This window comes from Antedon mediterranea, chromosome 1, assembly GCF_964355755.1.
Source record: "Antedon mediterranea chromosome 1, ecAntMedi1.1, whole genome shotgun sequence".
NCBI lineage: Eukaryota > Metazoa > Echinodermata > Crinoidea > Comatulida > Antedonidae > Antedon > Antedon mediterranea.
Window position 1 is genome coordinate 29,120,778 of NC_092670.1, and position 15,821 is coordinate 29,136,598.

A 15,821-nucleotide genomic window follows, 5' to 3' on the forward strand; every position below is an offset into this window, starting at 1 on the left:
GTATTGATGATGTTGAAGACTATGATATTGATGTTGTTGATGACTATGGTATTGATGTTGTTGATGATTATGGTATTGATGATGTTGATGATTATGGTATTGATGTTATTGATGACTATGGTATTGATGTTGATGACTATGGTATTGATGTTGATAAATATGGTATTGATGAATATGGTATTGATGATGTTGATGACTATGGTATTGATGTTGTTGATGACTGTATTGATGATGCTGATGTATATGGTATTGATGATGTTGAAGACTATGGTATTGATGATGTTGATGAATATGGTATTGATGATGTTGATGACTATGGTATTGATGTTGTTGATGACTATGGTATTAATGTTGTTGATGACTATGGTATAGATGAATATTGTATTGATGATATGATGACTATGGTATTGATGATGCTGATGAATATGGTATTGATGATGCTGATTACGATGATATTGATGATGTTGATGAATATGTTACTGGTGTTGTTGATGACTATGGTATTGATGATGCTGATGAATATGGTATTGATGAATATGGTATTGATGTTGTTGATGACTAGTTGATGACTATGGTATTGATGATGCTGATGAATATGGTATTGATGATGTTGAAGACTATGGTATTGATGATGTTGATGAATATGGTATTGATGATGTTGATGAATATGGTATTGATGCTGATGAAGATGATATTGTTGATGTTGATGAATATGGTACTGGTGTTGTTGATGAATATGGTATTGATGATGTTGAAGACTATGGTATTGATGTTGTTGATGACTATGGTATTGATGTTGTTGATGATTATGGTATTGATGATGTTGATGATTATGGTATTGATGTTATTGATGACTATGGTATTGATGTTGATGACTATGGTATTGATGTTGATAAATATGGTATTGATGAATATGGTATTGATGATGTTGATGACTATGGTATTGATGTTGTTGATGACTGTATTGATGATGCTGATGTATATGGTATTGATGATGTTGAAGACTATGGTATTGATGATGTTGATGAATATGGTATTGATGATGTTGATGACTATGGTATTGATGTTGTTGATGACTATGGTATTGATGTTGTTGATGATTATGGTATTGATTAAAATGGTATTGATGATGTTGATGACTATGGTATTGATGTTGCTGTAAAAGATGTATGTATGATTCTTTTTGAAGCAATGTTAATTTAGTAAGATTTGATTGAAAAGTATTACCCCAGACTACATTACAATATAAAAAATAAGGAAGAACAAGAGAATTTTATAAGATGCGAAGGATATTTACAGGAACTAAACGTTTAATCCTGTTGATTACTCCTATACTTTTCGATATTTTAGTCACCAATTTGTTGATATGGTATTTCCAAGTTAACTGCTCATCAAAGAAAACAACGAGAAATTTTATTCTACTCTTTGAATGTCATCATTGTTAAGTACAATTTTAAAATTATCTACTTCATCAACCTTTTTTTTCTTATTACTAAATAGAATATAATTACATTTCTTTAAATTTAATGATACTAGTAATCTATTAGCCTTAAACCATTCACAAATATAATGTAATTGATGTCATCATTACTGTAAAATATATTTGTATCATTGGCATATAATATAAATAAAAAAAGATGAGATGTTTTAAAAATGTCATTAACATATAAAATAAATAATAATGCTCCACTCCTATAATTTTCAGATTCGACAGCAAAGATTCCTATGGTAGGGCATATATCAGATGCCTATGGCAGGCCTTTGGCAGCTGCCTGTGATAGGGCCTATGGTAGATGCCTAAGGTACGTCGGCCTTTGTCAAATTGTCAGATGCCTATGGCAGGCACTTGGCAGCTGCCTGTGGTAGAGCCTATGGTGGCCTATGGTACATGGTAGAGCCTTGCATGTGGTACTAGGCCTATGGTAGATGCCTATGGTAGCGCATGACAGATGCCTAAATGCATTTGTATTTATCAAGCAGAGGGTCACATTTTGAATCTTGATTGACAGCCAACTTTTTTATCTTTAAATTGCTAATTGTTTCAGATTGATTTTCTGTTAAATGCAACTTATATAAATTTACCTGCAGTGTTACAATGTAGAAAACGCCAGCTAATGTCGAAACAACCGTTAATGTAGAACAACCGCTTATGTAGTAAAACCTCCAGCTTATGTAGAAACACCAACAGCTTATGTAGTAAATAAAAATCAACACCAGCTAATGTAGAAACAGTCAACAGCTTATGTAGTAGTTACTCTCGCCAGCTAATGTAGAAAATGTTATATATTTTACAAAAATGTCTCATTCATGTGCAAATGCATCGATCTTTACTTAGCTATCAGTCTTTCCACCTCTCGTAAGCAACAAACTTTCTAAAACGACCACACATAGCAAGCAACCATCTCTGTTAAGGGACCGCTTCTCATAATCGACCACCTCTCGTAAGGGATCACCTCCTCTCATAAGGAACCACTTCTCATAATCGACCACCTCTCCTAAGCGACAACCTATCTTAAGGACCACACCTCTTGTAAGTGACAACCTCTTTTAAGGGACCACGACTTCTTTCTCTCTATTAAAGGAAGCTGGAGGTTTTACTACATTAGTGGTGGATTGTTTTACATTAACGGTTGTTTCAACATTAGCTGGCGTTTTCTACAAGCGGTTGTAACATGCAGCTCATTTATAAAGTTGGATTTTATTAGGCCATCGTATATAGAATTATATAGGTTGATATACCGTACCACTAGACTTTAGTATTCTTTGCAATGTGTATCATTTTTTATATTATATAATTTGATGCACCAACACTGAAAGTGAATCCGATTAATCATTATTTTGAATATTATAAGAAATATTACATATTTACATGTCTTCTTCTTCAAATTTAGTATCCCCCATTGGTGAAATTGAGTAAGGTATTTGTTGCTCCATAGGCCTACTGATGGGTGTCACGAAACCTAAGACCACGAAAGCTAAGACCCCCTAAGACCTAAGATCACGAAAGCTAAGACCCAAGACCTAAGATTACAAATTCTAAGATATACTACAGCTTAAAAACAATACTTGTTTATCCATACATAATTTTAAACACAGTAGGTTTCATTTATTACCATAAATATAATTTAATACTACCGCAAAACATAGATAAACTCACATTATTTTCGCCCGTTGAGTAAATGTATATTTTTTCTTTACAACAAACAAACTTGACGGGTTGTTTGTTGGTATATATTTACTCCAATGTGTTGGTTCAGAGGATGTTTTTCTTGCGCACCTGCCTTTCTTGTATTTTGACTCCAAATTTGTTGACTAACTTTATCCTGAATACCACACTTTAAAATTAGGACTTATAAGTACTTTCAGAAGGAGAAACACATAATAACAAATAAATAAATCCTTTAAATTTATGATTTTACAGACGTTTCTTTGTATACTGTAATGTAACTCCGCTCCCCATGCTCAATGTTTTTGTTTCTATGGAGCGCCAAAAGAGCAACAATAATAGTACAAGTATAAAAACAGAAAGAAAACGAAACAAAAAAACTTATCATGATTTTTAAGTTAAAATTTATTTGCCAGTATTTATTTCTTCGTACTTGCATGATTATACTATTATCATTACAATTTTAATTTTACATTGTTCCATCCACACTGTAGATGGACTCCAACAGAGTTTTCAGCCCTCTATATAATTTTTGCTCTTTGGACGTTCCATAGAAACAAAAACGTTGAGCATGGGGAGCTCGAGGAGTTACATTACAGTATACTGCTACTAGTGTACTGTAGGCTAGTCATTTTGTGTGCGAGAAAAACGTCTGTAAAATCATCAATTTAAAAATGTATTTGTTACTTTTTATGTGATTCTTTTTCATGAAAGTGCCAATTCTAAGGTGTGGTATTCAGAATAAATGTTGGGAGTTAAAATACAAGGCAGGTGCGAAAGATAAATATTTGTAATCTTAGGTCTTGGGTCTTAGCTTTCGTGATCTTAGGTCTTAGGGGATCTTAGCTTTCGTGGTCTTAGGTTTCGTGACACCCGCCTACTGATAGTACTGTATATGACAGTGACTGCCATGAACCATGATAGACAGGTTCCATTTCTCAAAAAACGGCCTAGAAAACGAATCAAGAAGCATTTTTGGGTAGAAGCTGGGATCCACTTGATTTAGGATATTTCGACCTCGCTGATTACGAATATGGCGGATCCCAAGCGAAATTCGGCCATCTAAGCCCTTAATTTGCATAATTAAAAATGGCGGCCATTTTTTATAATTACCCTATATCTCGAGAACCACTAGTCACAGATAATTAATTTTGGTGTCAAAATGTTTTAAATATATGTTTTTATATTCACTTTAATGACACTTTTTCTCAAAAAATTGATGCAAGTTGTATTTCTGACATTTTGACCTTTGACCTTGATTTATCGTATCTCAGTAACCAATAATCGGAGAGACACGAAATAGGGCTCAAATTGTTCAGAAACTATACATTCATATTTATTATAATGAAATGTTTTTACAAAAAATGGCCGATTCTACAACTATTGACCTTTGAACTATTAGTCAAATATAATAATATAATAATAATATAACTTTGAAAATTGTGGTCTTATGAATTTTTTTTTCTTTTTAAATTGTTTAAAACATGTGACGTGTTTCTATCCAGTCTAATGGAATATTTTGTACAAGAATGGCCGATAGTATGGTTATTGACCTTTTAACTACAGCATAGGCCTACTGTATACTAAATATAATATAATTGCATAACTATGAAATTATTTATACACAATAACAATTAGTAAAATTATAAAATTCACTGCCATCAAATATGATGTGTTATGATTTATATAGATTTAAAAAGGAATTTGAATACGCAAGTTACATTTTTTGAAATTTGAAATTTGAAATTACCTGCCATCAATATGATGGAGTGTGCTTATAGATTTTCTAAAATGTGAACATGTCAGCTACATTTGGAAATTACCTGCCATCAATATGATGGATTATGATTATAGATTTAAATAAGAATTTGAACACGTAAGCTACATTAGAAAATTACCTGCCATCAATATGATGGATTATGATTATAGAATTAAAAAAGAATTTGAACACGTCAGCTACATTTGGAAATTGGGAAATTACCTGCCATCAATATGATGGATTATGATTATAGATTTGAAAAAGAATTTGAACACGTAAGCTACATTTGAAAATTACCTGCCATCAATATGATGGATTATGATTATAGATTTAAAAAAGAATTTGAACACGTCAGCTACATTTGGAAATTTGGAAATTACCTGCCATCAATATGATGGATTATGATTGTATAGTACCTGCCATCAATATGATGGATTATGATTATAGATTTAAAAAAGAATTTGAACACATAAGCTACATTTGAAAATTACTTGCCATCAATATGATGGATTATGATTGTATAGATTTAAAAGAAAATGTGAACACGTACGTAAGCTACATTTGGAATGAACATGTTAAGGGCATCAGTTAAGATCATTCATGCAAAGGTTTCCGTCATCTTTAGCGTTGTTACAGCGGCATAAAGCTGTACATGGTAGTTTTGACTTCTTGCACCTACATTTATTGGTTATGTATCGTGTCTTGCATCCACAATAAATCATCTCTAACGAAGCAGTAGGAATAGCTTCATTTTTCAGAAGCACTGGTTGAAGTTTACCATTAGATAGCTCCCAACCAAAATATGTTGGTGATGGCAAATGCTGGATTGGCGATACAGCTTTTTTCCATACGAGTGCTTGGAAGTGTGCTCTTTTTATATGTTGGTGCACTGCATCGCTTGTTGGAGGTAATGCCTTTTTTTTTTAAAGCCTAACTTTATTGGTACTTTTAACTTGACCAACACCGTAAACGTAGCAAATGAATCTTTCCGATTTCATAATAACTTGGTCACTGATAGGTTTTCTCCCAGGTCTTTAATTAGTTCATACCTTTTTTTAATACTTCCCATGCCGATGCCTTTGAGTAACCACTTAGATATGAGCAGCGAAGAGTTAAATTACTGTATGTATGTATTAATATAATTTAACTCTTCCCTGGATATGAGGTAGTATCGCATCCACTAATAGTGTGGAATGGAATCAGTGCTTTTGCAGAACCCTCGGGCAAGGCTTGAAAAATGTCTTTTATAGATACTTTCTTTTTTTGGATGTCCCTATCATCATCCATTTGGATACCATGCTTTGGTAGTGAGACACTAGAATCACTAGTACGTACGTCTGTATCCCTAGAAGCAACTACAACTGTGTCGTATCGGACATTGGCAGCATGACAAGTCTCGTGTCCTATTCTTCATGGTCTGACCAGAGACAACGTATTCGTGTACAATTTTGATGATTTAACAACTGATTCTTTCATAAATCCACCAGCTGTGACAATTTCTTTGTCTACAGGAGCTTGACGAATCAACTCCTCTGATAGAAATCGTGTCAGATCTGCATTATTATCTTGTAATGCCAACAAGTTTGACCAGCAATTTGGCAGCGGTATTTCACCACTTTCTATAATTCGACGAATTGGTCTCTGTGTTTTGGTTCATCTTTGTCTGGTGGTGTCCTTTATCGACAGTTTTAAGTTAGGCATGCCATGTTAAAAAAAACAAAAAACCAGAGGCATTATCTCCAACAAGCGATGCAGTGCACCAGCATATAAAAAGAGCACACTTCCAAGCACTCGTATTGAAAAAAGCTGTATCGCCAATCCAGCATTTGCCATCACCAACATATTTTGGTTGGGAGCTATCTAATGGTAAACTTCAACCAGTGCTTCTGAAAAATGGAGCTATTCCTACTGCTTCGTTAGAGATGATTTATTGTTGATGCAAGACACGATGCATAACCATATAGATGTAGGTGCAAAAAGTCAAAACTACCATGTACAGCTTTAATATGCTACTGTAACAACGCTAAAGATGACGGAAACCTTTGCATGAATGATCAAAACTGATGCCCTTAACATGTTCATTCCAAATGTAGCTTACGTGTTCACTTTTCTTTCAAACCTATACAATCATAATCCATCATATTGATGGCAGGTACTATACAATCATAATCCATCATATTGATGGCAGGTAATTTCCAAATGTAGCTGACGTGTTCAAATCCTTTTTTAAATCTATAATCATAATCCATCATATTGATGGCAGGTAATTTTCAAATGTAGCTTATGTGTTCAAATTCTTTTTTAAATCTATAATCATAATCCATCATATTGATGGCAGGTAATTTCCAAATGTAGCTGACATGTTCACATTTTTAAAAATCTATAATCATACTCCATCATATTGATGGCAGGTAATTTCAAATTTCAACAAATGTAACTTGCGTGTTCAATTTTTTTTTAATCTATATAAATCATAACACATCATATTTGATGACAGTGAATTTTATAATTTTACTAATTATTATTGAGTATAAATAATTTCATAGTTATGCAATTATATTATATTCAGTATACAGTAGGCCTATGCTGTAATTTAAAGGTCAATAACCATACTATCGGCCATTCTTGTACAAAATGTGCCATTAGACTGTATAGAAACACACATGTTTTAAACAATTTAAAAAGAAAAAAAAATTCATAAGACCACAATTTTCAAAGTTATATTATTATTATATTATTATATTTGACTAATAGTTCAAAGGTCAATAGTTGTAGAATCGGCCATTTTTTGTAAAAACATTTCATTATAATAAATAAGAATGTATAGTTTCTGAACAATTTGAGCCCTATTTCGTGTCTCTCCGATTATTGGTTACTGAGATACGATAAATCAAGGTCAAAGGTCAAAATGTCAGAAATAAGACTTGCATCCATTTTTTGAGAAAATGTGTCATTAAAGTGAATATAAAAACATATATTTAAAACATTTTGACACCAAAATTAATTATCTGTGACTAGTGGTTCTCGAGATATAGGGTAATTATAAAAAATGGCCGCCATTTTTAATTATGCAAATTAAGGGCTTAGATGGCCGAATTTCGCTTGGGATCCGCCATATTCGTATCAGCGAGGTCGAAATATCCTAAATCAAGTGGATCCCAGCTTCTACCCAAAAATGCTTCTTACATCATATTTCAGAGGAAATAGAACTTGTCTATGAGAAGTATCTGACCATTACCTCACAAAAGATATCTATGAAATATGCATTACTTTTAAGGAGTGAAAAATGATGATGCATGAAACGGAAGTAATTCTACGTGAATGAGAGCAGGTGGTAGTCCCCATTGGACGTCATCACCACATATGCGTGGGCATGACACTCTTCACAGTAATACATGCTTGATCAAACAAACATATTATAGAAGATCTGTTCTATTAATGGCTTTTCACATTGCAACATTTATTAATTTTTCTTTTTTGTGATCTAGACTTTCAATAGAACTTATGTCATAAAGTGTTCCTTGAAATTGTCTGTGCTGAAACTTGTAATGTTGTTCTAAACAGCTTTATGTATGAAGATGTAGTATTTGTTATAAAAAAAGCTCAAACTTAAAAGATTACATTGTCGGCTTATGTAAGGTGGAATCAAGCCTTTGGCTATTTTATTTATTTTGGTAGTATATTCACATTAAGTATTGAAAAACGTATATGGAGTTTTGAATTTCTCTCTTAACTTTTTTTTAATTCCTTTTTGTCACCTTTGGCTATTATTATATATGTTATATTATTCGGGGTGGTTTTTTTGTTGTTGTTTACTTGTTTAATATGCACTAAGCTACTTAGTTACTACTACTTGATTATTTCAGAAAATTATCTTGTTAGTTCAATCACAGATTAAGGTAATCTTCAATTATTTTTGTCTTACCCAAGTTATTTAGGCATAAATGTTAAATATTCTTGATTCTTTGTACAATTGATATTTTCATTTTATGTATATATTACATATAAAAAGCTTATAAAATATTTAAAAAAATAAATAAGAACAGCCCACGGACCACAAACTGGTATACATAACTCTTGGAATAAACATCACTAGTTTGAGTTTGCATCTGTTGAGTGAGCCATAAAGGGCATTTTTCATAATAATGCACAAACCAAAACATTATTAGAGTAGTTAATAGATTTTCTGATGTTTTCTTTGAAAGATAACAAACCATTACTCACAAATAGCTGGTGCACTATAATTATGTCGTGGTTAAAATTGAGCATCATAAGGCAATGCGTTACTGTAATAACATTTGTAGCTTCCTTAATTTTATTAGACCATAATGTTTCACAAATACATATTTAGTGTTCTTTATAGACTTCATTACAATTCCCCTATCTGAGCCCATTTCACTCTTCCAATGCAACTTACTGTTATTTTTGTGTTGCACCAATTATTTCATGATACTTCATCTGGTTTGCTACTGTATTTAAATTAAAGTGATGGTGTTATTATGGTGTTATTACACATAGGCCTATTAAACAGTAAATATTTGAAACCATAATTTAATATGTTTACATTTCCTAGAATTTTATTTACTCCATTATTCTCAATAGGTCTATGCCAGTACCAGGCGCTTAGAACTGGTAATGAAGAGGTGAAGATTGTTGACAATCTTAAGCTGCTTGGAGTTTGGTTGATTATTTAAAATGGGATAAACAAATGATATTGTTAGCAAAGCTGGAAAAAAAACTGTTTATACTTTCTTGCCTAAACAAATTTAGTATGCCATGTGATCATCTTAAACAAATTTATATCAGCCACACTAGACCTATCACTGAATATGCTTGCCCTGTGTGGCATTTTGGATTAACTGATGCACAAACCAAAGAATTAGAATGTATACAGAAACGCATTGGTAAGATTATACTGGGTCAAGAATTAAAACACTAACTTACAACTTATGTGAGATGAGATACCTTGTTGCTTAAGTTTGCTAAGGGCATTGATCTAGGCTAGTCCTGCCCCATGCATTACCTAAATAGTAGAGAAGAAACATGTGGGAGAGTCTTTAGAAACCGCGAACACCTCAGTGAGTTGTTCTGATATAGAAATTCATGTTTTCCCTAAATAACCATAAATAAGTAACCATCCCTCTATCGAAGCTATTATTAGAATAAAAAACTTATATATGTATAATTTCCATAATGAAGTTTTAATCCACCCTTTCATGAATTTCATTTTTCTGCTGTATATAAGTGGTTGTTTATATCTAAATGAGATCGTTTGTGGTTTTGTATTATGTTTTTTAGTTTGTATATACTAATATTGCTACATTTTATATATCAATGTTTTCTCCTTTAAATTTTATATTTGTTTTATATATTTGTAATCAAACTCACAATTCAATTTTGCCAAAGAGTATGAAAATAAAAGCCATATAATAAAAAAGAATATGGTAATACATCATTTCACATTGGTAAAACTATGTAAATTCCAAAACCATATGATAATTCAGTTGAGTAATAAGACGCTATACTAGAATCACATTTACCAACTAAATTGTTCATCCGAGTGATGTGTAAATGTGACATACTTTGGTGAGAATTACAAGAAAATAAATCAAATTTATACAAAAGTGTGTTGTGTTAACATTGCTAAATTGCTTTTATATTCTACTTGAATGCTAAAGCTAGATCCCATTCAATGAATCTTACAGATTACAGAGTCAATCATGGAAAAAATGGGAATTAAACTGATTTTGAATTTAAACTGAAAGAGACACTGCTACCACCTAAGAAGGCCCATAAAGCTTAAATCTAAAAATCAAACATAGTTTACTATAATTTAAATCCCTTCCTTGTTAAATAATATCAGGCAACGTTTAAGATATGAAATAAAATTGTAATATTTAGATACAAACATATCCTTAAAAAAAATTGAACTACCAATGTAATAAATGTATTTTATACTGATTATTGTGTTATTGGGTAGGCCTGCATTGATATTTGAAAAAACGTTTAATACAATTTTAAATTTTACATTGTTATTATTAAGTTAAATTATGCACTTGCATTGCATAATCTATATATAAAAATAGTAAGTTGCCACTTTCATGGATTAATTGTCCATTTTATAAATACAGCCCAGGCCTCATGTATTGAAATTAAATGTAAAAAAATTGTATACAATATAATAGACATTTCCAGAAAATAGAAGCAGGTAAGATATTGTCAAATGCCAATTTCTTCCGATAATTGTCCAATTCCATACTACTATTTTTAGATTTAAATATTTTTTGAAAAATAGTAGGCATATAAAATACAAATTCAGAAAAACAGCTTAATCTAGTTATACAAAAGTGTTGATCATACGCTTTGCAATAATGGAAATGCCATTAAAATAGTTATTGAATGCTGTAGAAACTCAATTGCACAATTACCATTTTTAGCTCACAATTGGATCTATTACTTTCTACTAATGCATTTTGATTTAGAAGTTTGAGCATAAAGAAAAAAAAGGTTTTAACTGTGATATACACATCTGCAATGCCTTATTCAGTTTTAACGTTCTAAACAGTCTTAGCTTAATTTATGCACTGCCACCTGGTCTTCACGCTTCAGTAGGCTCATTTGCATTTGTTGGCCAGGTGTCATTGACTGTACTCTGCTGGCTGTGGCCGACTGTTGTCCATTGTTTTAGTAGGCTATAGTATTGCTGCCTAAGCCTACTTAATGTGTTGTTGTACAGCAGGAGAAAAACACACTTTGGTAAGCTTATATTTTAATTATTATTATCCGGCCTTTTTTATTAAGTAACAATTTGCTACATTGGATGTTTGTCTTTAATTATTATTATCCGGCCTTTTTTATTAAGTAACAATTTGCTACATTGGATGTTTGTCTTTAAATAGTGCTGGTCTGTCTTTCCAACAAGACACTATGTCTGCCCCTCCAATACAGGATCCTCCAATTTAAGGATGAACTGAATGAACAGGCAATAATTCAATTCAATTGAATTGATTCAAATTATAGACCAAAGCTCCTACAGAAACGTTGAAAAAGTTACATTCCAACACCCACACAAGAATTAAATTAAGTTTTTGTATGTTATGGTCATTATCAGAACCTCGGATTTACTATAGTGTTGAAATAAAAACAAACACAATGTGATATTGTATTGTAAGACTTTTGTTAGTTAGGGTTTGACATTCCAAATAACATCTAACACTTTTTTTCTGTGAGCTAATTCATAAGGTACATTTTTTTTTAAATTCAGTGCTTCATAGCATTCTATCGCAAATGATATAACTATAAATGTAAAACCAGAAGAACTAAATCTAGTTATCACAATAAATATGTGCAAACTTTAGTTCTGCAGAACAACTTATCTTCATTTGTGAAACTACATAACGAAATACAACTCTAGTTTTTTATGTAATGTATACACTCAAATTCAAAATTAGAATTCAATTTGGTGTTTATATTTCATTTATGTATTGTTTGTATGTAATTTCTGCAGACTATCTGTGGTAAAATAAAACTAAATAAAATGTTTTGTATGTGTATAATATATACAAATTAAAATTTTACACATACAATATTTATTTTCAGTGCCACGAGAAATAAGGTGGTGCGGTTGTAGTAAGAAAAGAGAACAATCCTGTTTGTGGGCCACAGGGTTGTCAAAGGCCTCTGTGAAAAAGAGGTCATGTTGAAACCTCAACAACTGTACGGCTTTACCACGTTGAAACACCGGTGTACGGCTTTACCACGTTGAAACACCGGTTCTCGTCAGATCACCGAAGTTAAGCGATGTTGGGCCTGGTTAGAGCTTGGATGGGAGACCATCTGGGAATAACGGGTGCTGTATATGGAGCTGGGGTCCCGTTAGGCATTTGAAATCAGCACTGCTGACTCTTATGGCAGCCCCTGCATCTAGTATCTGCCTCAGATTTCTGGTCAAGGTGGGCACTGGACGAGAGAAGCCCTTGATCAATGTTAGGACCAATCATCAAGGTGCTTTAAACAGTCCTGGCTTTGTTTGTATCAAACCTGTTAGTGGCGGTAATTATCGCTGTTGGTTTCGATTGAATAAAATAAAAAAAATAAAAATAAAAAGTACTGGTGGCTAAGGCCCTGATTATATATAGGTTAATGCAAAGATTCAAATCAAAATAAATATTTAATCTAAGTGTTTGTAGTTTAATTAGTTGTACTATTAATGATTGATATTTTGTATATAAACCTAGATCCAAAATCATCTAGCAATAAAACAGACAAATGAATAGTATAATAGTAACATTGAGAATATCTGCAAGATCGAGGGAAGTCACTCAAACCAATGTTAGGTATAAAATGTATGCAAAAATCATATTCTACTACTGGCTATTATGTTCTCTTATAATAATCACATAGTACACAGTTGAATATATGTTAATAATATGCAGATACACCATTTCCAGACAGATATGTCCTAGTTTGTAATTTCATTGTCATGTCTTTGATGTTAATGTATGCAAATAAAACACCAGTTGAGAATTGACGGATCTATCGGTTTATTAATCATTGTCATACACAGAATGCTCAACAGAAACTTAAAACAAAGACAATTATTATTTATTGCTATAAATATTTTTCCACTCACTCAAGTACAGCTACACTTAAATTGTCATGTGTATAGTAATAATAATAATGTTGCGGCATATGTGCATTATGTGTCGGATGCACTGCACGTTATCCGTGGAAATGCATTAATGAGGCACGCTCTCTGAATATGCACTTTATCAATGGATGATGATAAAGCTTAATGTTGAAAATGGCTAAATTATACCCTGTCTCCAAATTATATACTCAAAATCATTAGGAAGGCGATAACTTTCTGTAATAGTGATAAATCACCCCGTCCCAATCCACTTTCCTTAAGTACCAGTAGGTTATAAACAACCAACATCTGAAAACTTTTCCAATTACACTATTTAACACACTCTGTTTTCCCCAAGTTTCTGTTTTCTGTATTTGGCTATTCACTCTCTAACTCACAGATGCAAGAAGAAGTTTAAGAGCTAAATCTGTTAATTAATAGTGGATATGCTTAATATGTTTCTGAAGCTCTGTCTAGTAGTAAAAAATTTCATACATTTTTAAGCTTTTTTAGCAATTGTTTACAACATTGCACTAATAATTAAGCGATGGAAGAACAACATATATTTTCAACAAAAATTATTCATAAATTCACAACTTTAAGGTGGTTCACATGCAAACTATGTTCAGTAGATTATTGTTGTTAAAATAAGAAACTATTACAGGGGAGGGGATTGTAGTATACTACATATTCATTGTAAAGTACTGTTCTGGACAATAACATAAATCTTTAACTAGTTTGTAGTTTAAATAACACTGAACAAATGTTGGTTAAGCGTATAATTAGTGTATAATTTTTTTAAATATTAAACTGAGGAGCGTTTATTGATGTGAACCAGACTAATGTGGTCTCTAAACAACCATTGAAATATTACTTGATACTATTATAATGTTTTTAAAAATAGGTTTAGGCAAGGTGGTAACACATGCCTCTCTAATACTACACACTTACTTTTACTTTCACAAAATTAACACATAATATTATGAAGTCATATTATAGAAATTGTAATTATAAGGGTGCAAAATATCATAGAAGGGTTAAGTAATAAAACAAATCTTTAATATATTTGCAAAGCATGAAACATATTTTTAAAAGTACAACAAGCAGTTAAAATGTAAAAATAAATAATTGTATAAGATAAAACATTGATTACATTATATACAGTAGAACGTCTATTAAGGGGTAATCTTGGGGACACATGAAAGTGTCTGCTGTATAGTTACCCAAAGTAGCTACTACTATACTCTTTACAATTTTTAATATGAAATAAATGTTATTATTGTACAAGTAGTGATACATGTAAAGTTCATTGTATTATTTTTTTATATCCAAACATCAAAATGAACAGATATTTCTAACCTGTTTGACAACAAATGTCCTATCTATAATTATTTTTTTATAATATATAGTTGGTTATCTACTTTTTAATATTAAAAAACAGTAATAATAATAAATAGGAGAATGAAGGCTTGTATTTATTAGGCCCTGCTTTTACTGATGCCTACAGTATGCCCGTATCGTTAAGGTAAGGCACTACAAAATGGATTCAACTCGAATAGCCTAACTATAGGCCTGGTAAGGAATGTTATATATTTCTAATCTACTCGGGCCGCATTATGAAGGTTCGTACACCTAATATAGGTAACAACTGCATCAAACATCAAGGGGGAATGCTTAACCCTGTAACATGAACATTAGCCTTCAAATTTCTATTATGAAAATATGCTGACATTTTGAATGCAATTAGCTCTATATGCGTGTGTGGCAAAACACAACTCTACACTATGACATCTACAAAATAATTTTCTAATGATTTTAGTATATAAATAAGATTTAGGATAATTTAGAAATGTCTGAAATATTGTTAACATATGTTTCTACTTATTTAGAACATGTTGTGTATTTGAGTTGAGAGCATACATTTTATATCAAAGTATTATGATACTTGTTTTAGAAATCAATGTTCTGAAAGAAGTATTTGTTCATCTGTAGGCCTATTGACACATGGGTTAGACTGACTATAATGATGCTGTGGCATGTCAACATTCTCTGAGTAAAACATTTTTTAAATTTTTGACTACATTTTTAATTTTTTATGGTGGCTAGGCAGTCTAAATTCTGTATTCAGGCAAATTGTAGGCCTAACCTAATGTTCAATGAACAATAATAAATACAACATGTGTTGCGGCTATGGCATTGACTAATGGCTATTGTTACTACATATGCACTGAGATGTTTGCATACTCCTCCTATGCCAATCACAGGTT

The 15,821-nt window shown here is 31.8% G+C and overlaps 1 long non-coding RNA gene and 1 pseudogene across 1 annotated transcript; both read left to right on the top strand.

The window, feature by feature from the left end:
* The first annotated feature begins 1,406 nt into the window (after nt 1-1,406).
* Nucleotides 1,407-10,167, top strand: LOC140063626 (uncharacterized). The gene is made up of 4 exons (XR_011847646.1): nt 1,407-1,440; nt 1,706-1,802; nt 8,792-8,824; nt 9,528-10,167. It is a non-coding gene; the product is annotated as an uncharacterized lncRNA (long non-coding RNA).
* A 2,501-nt stretch (nt 10,168-12,668) lies between these two features.
* On the top strand, nt 12,669-12,786 carry LOC140063714 (5S ribosomal RNA; annotated as a pseudogene).
* Nucleotides 12,787-15,821: the final 3,035 nt, after the last annotated feature.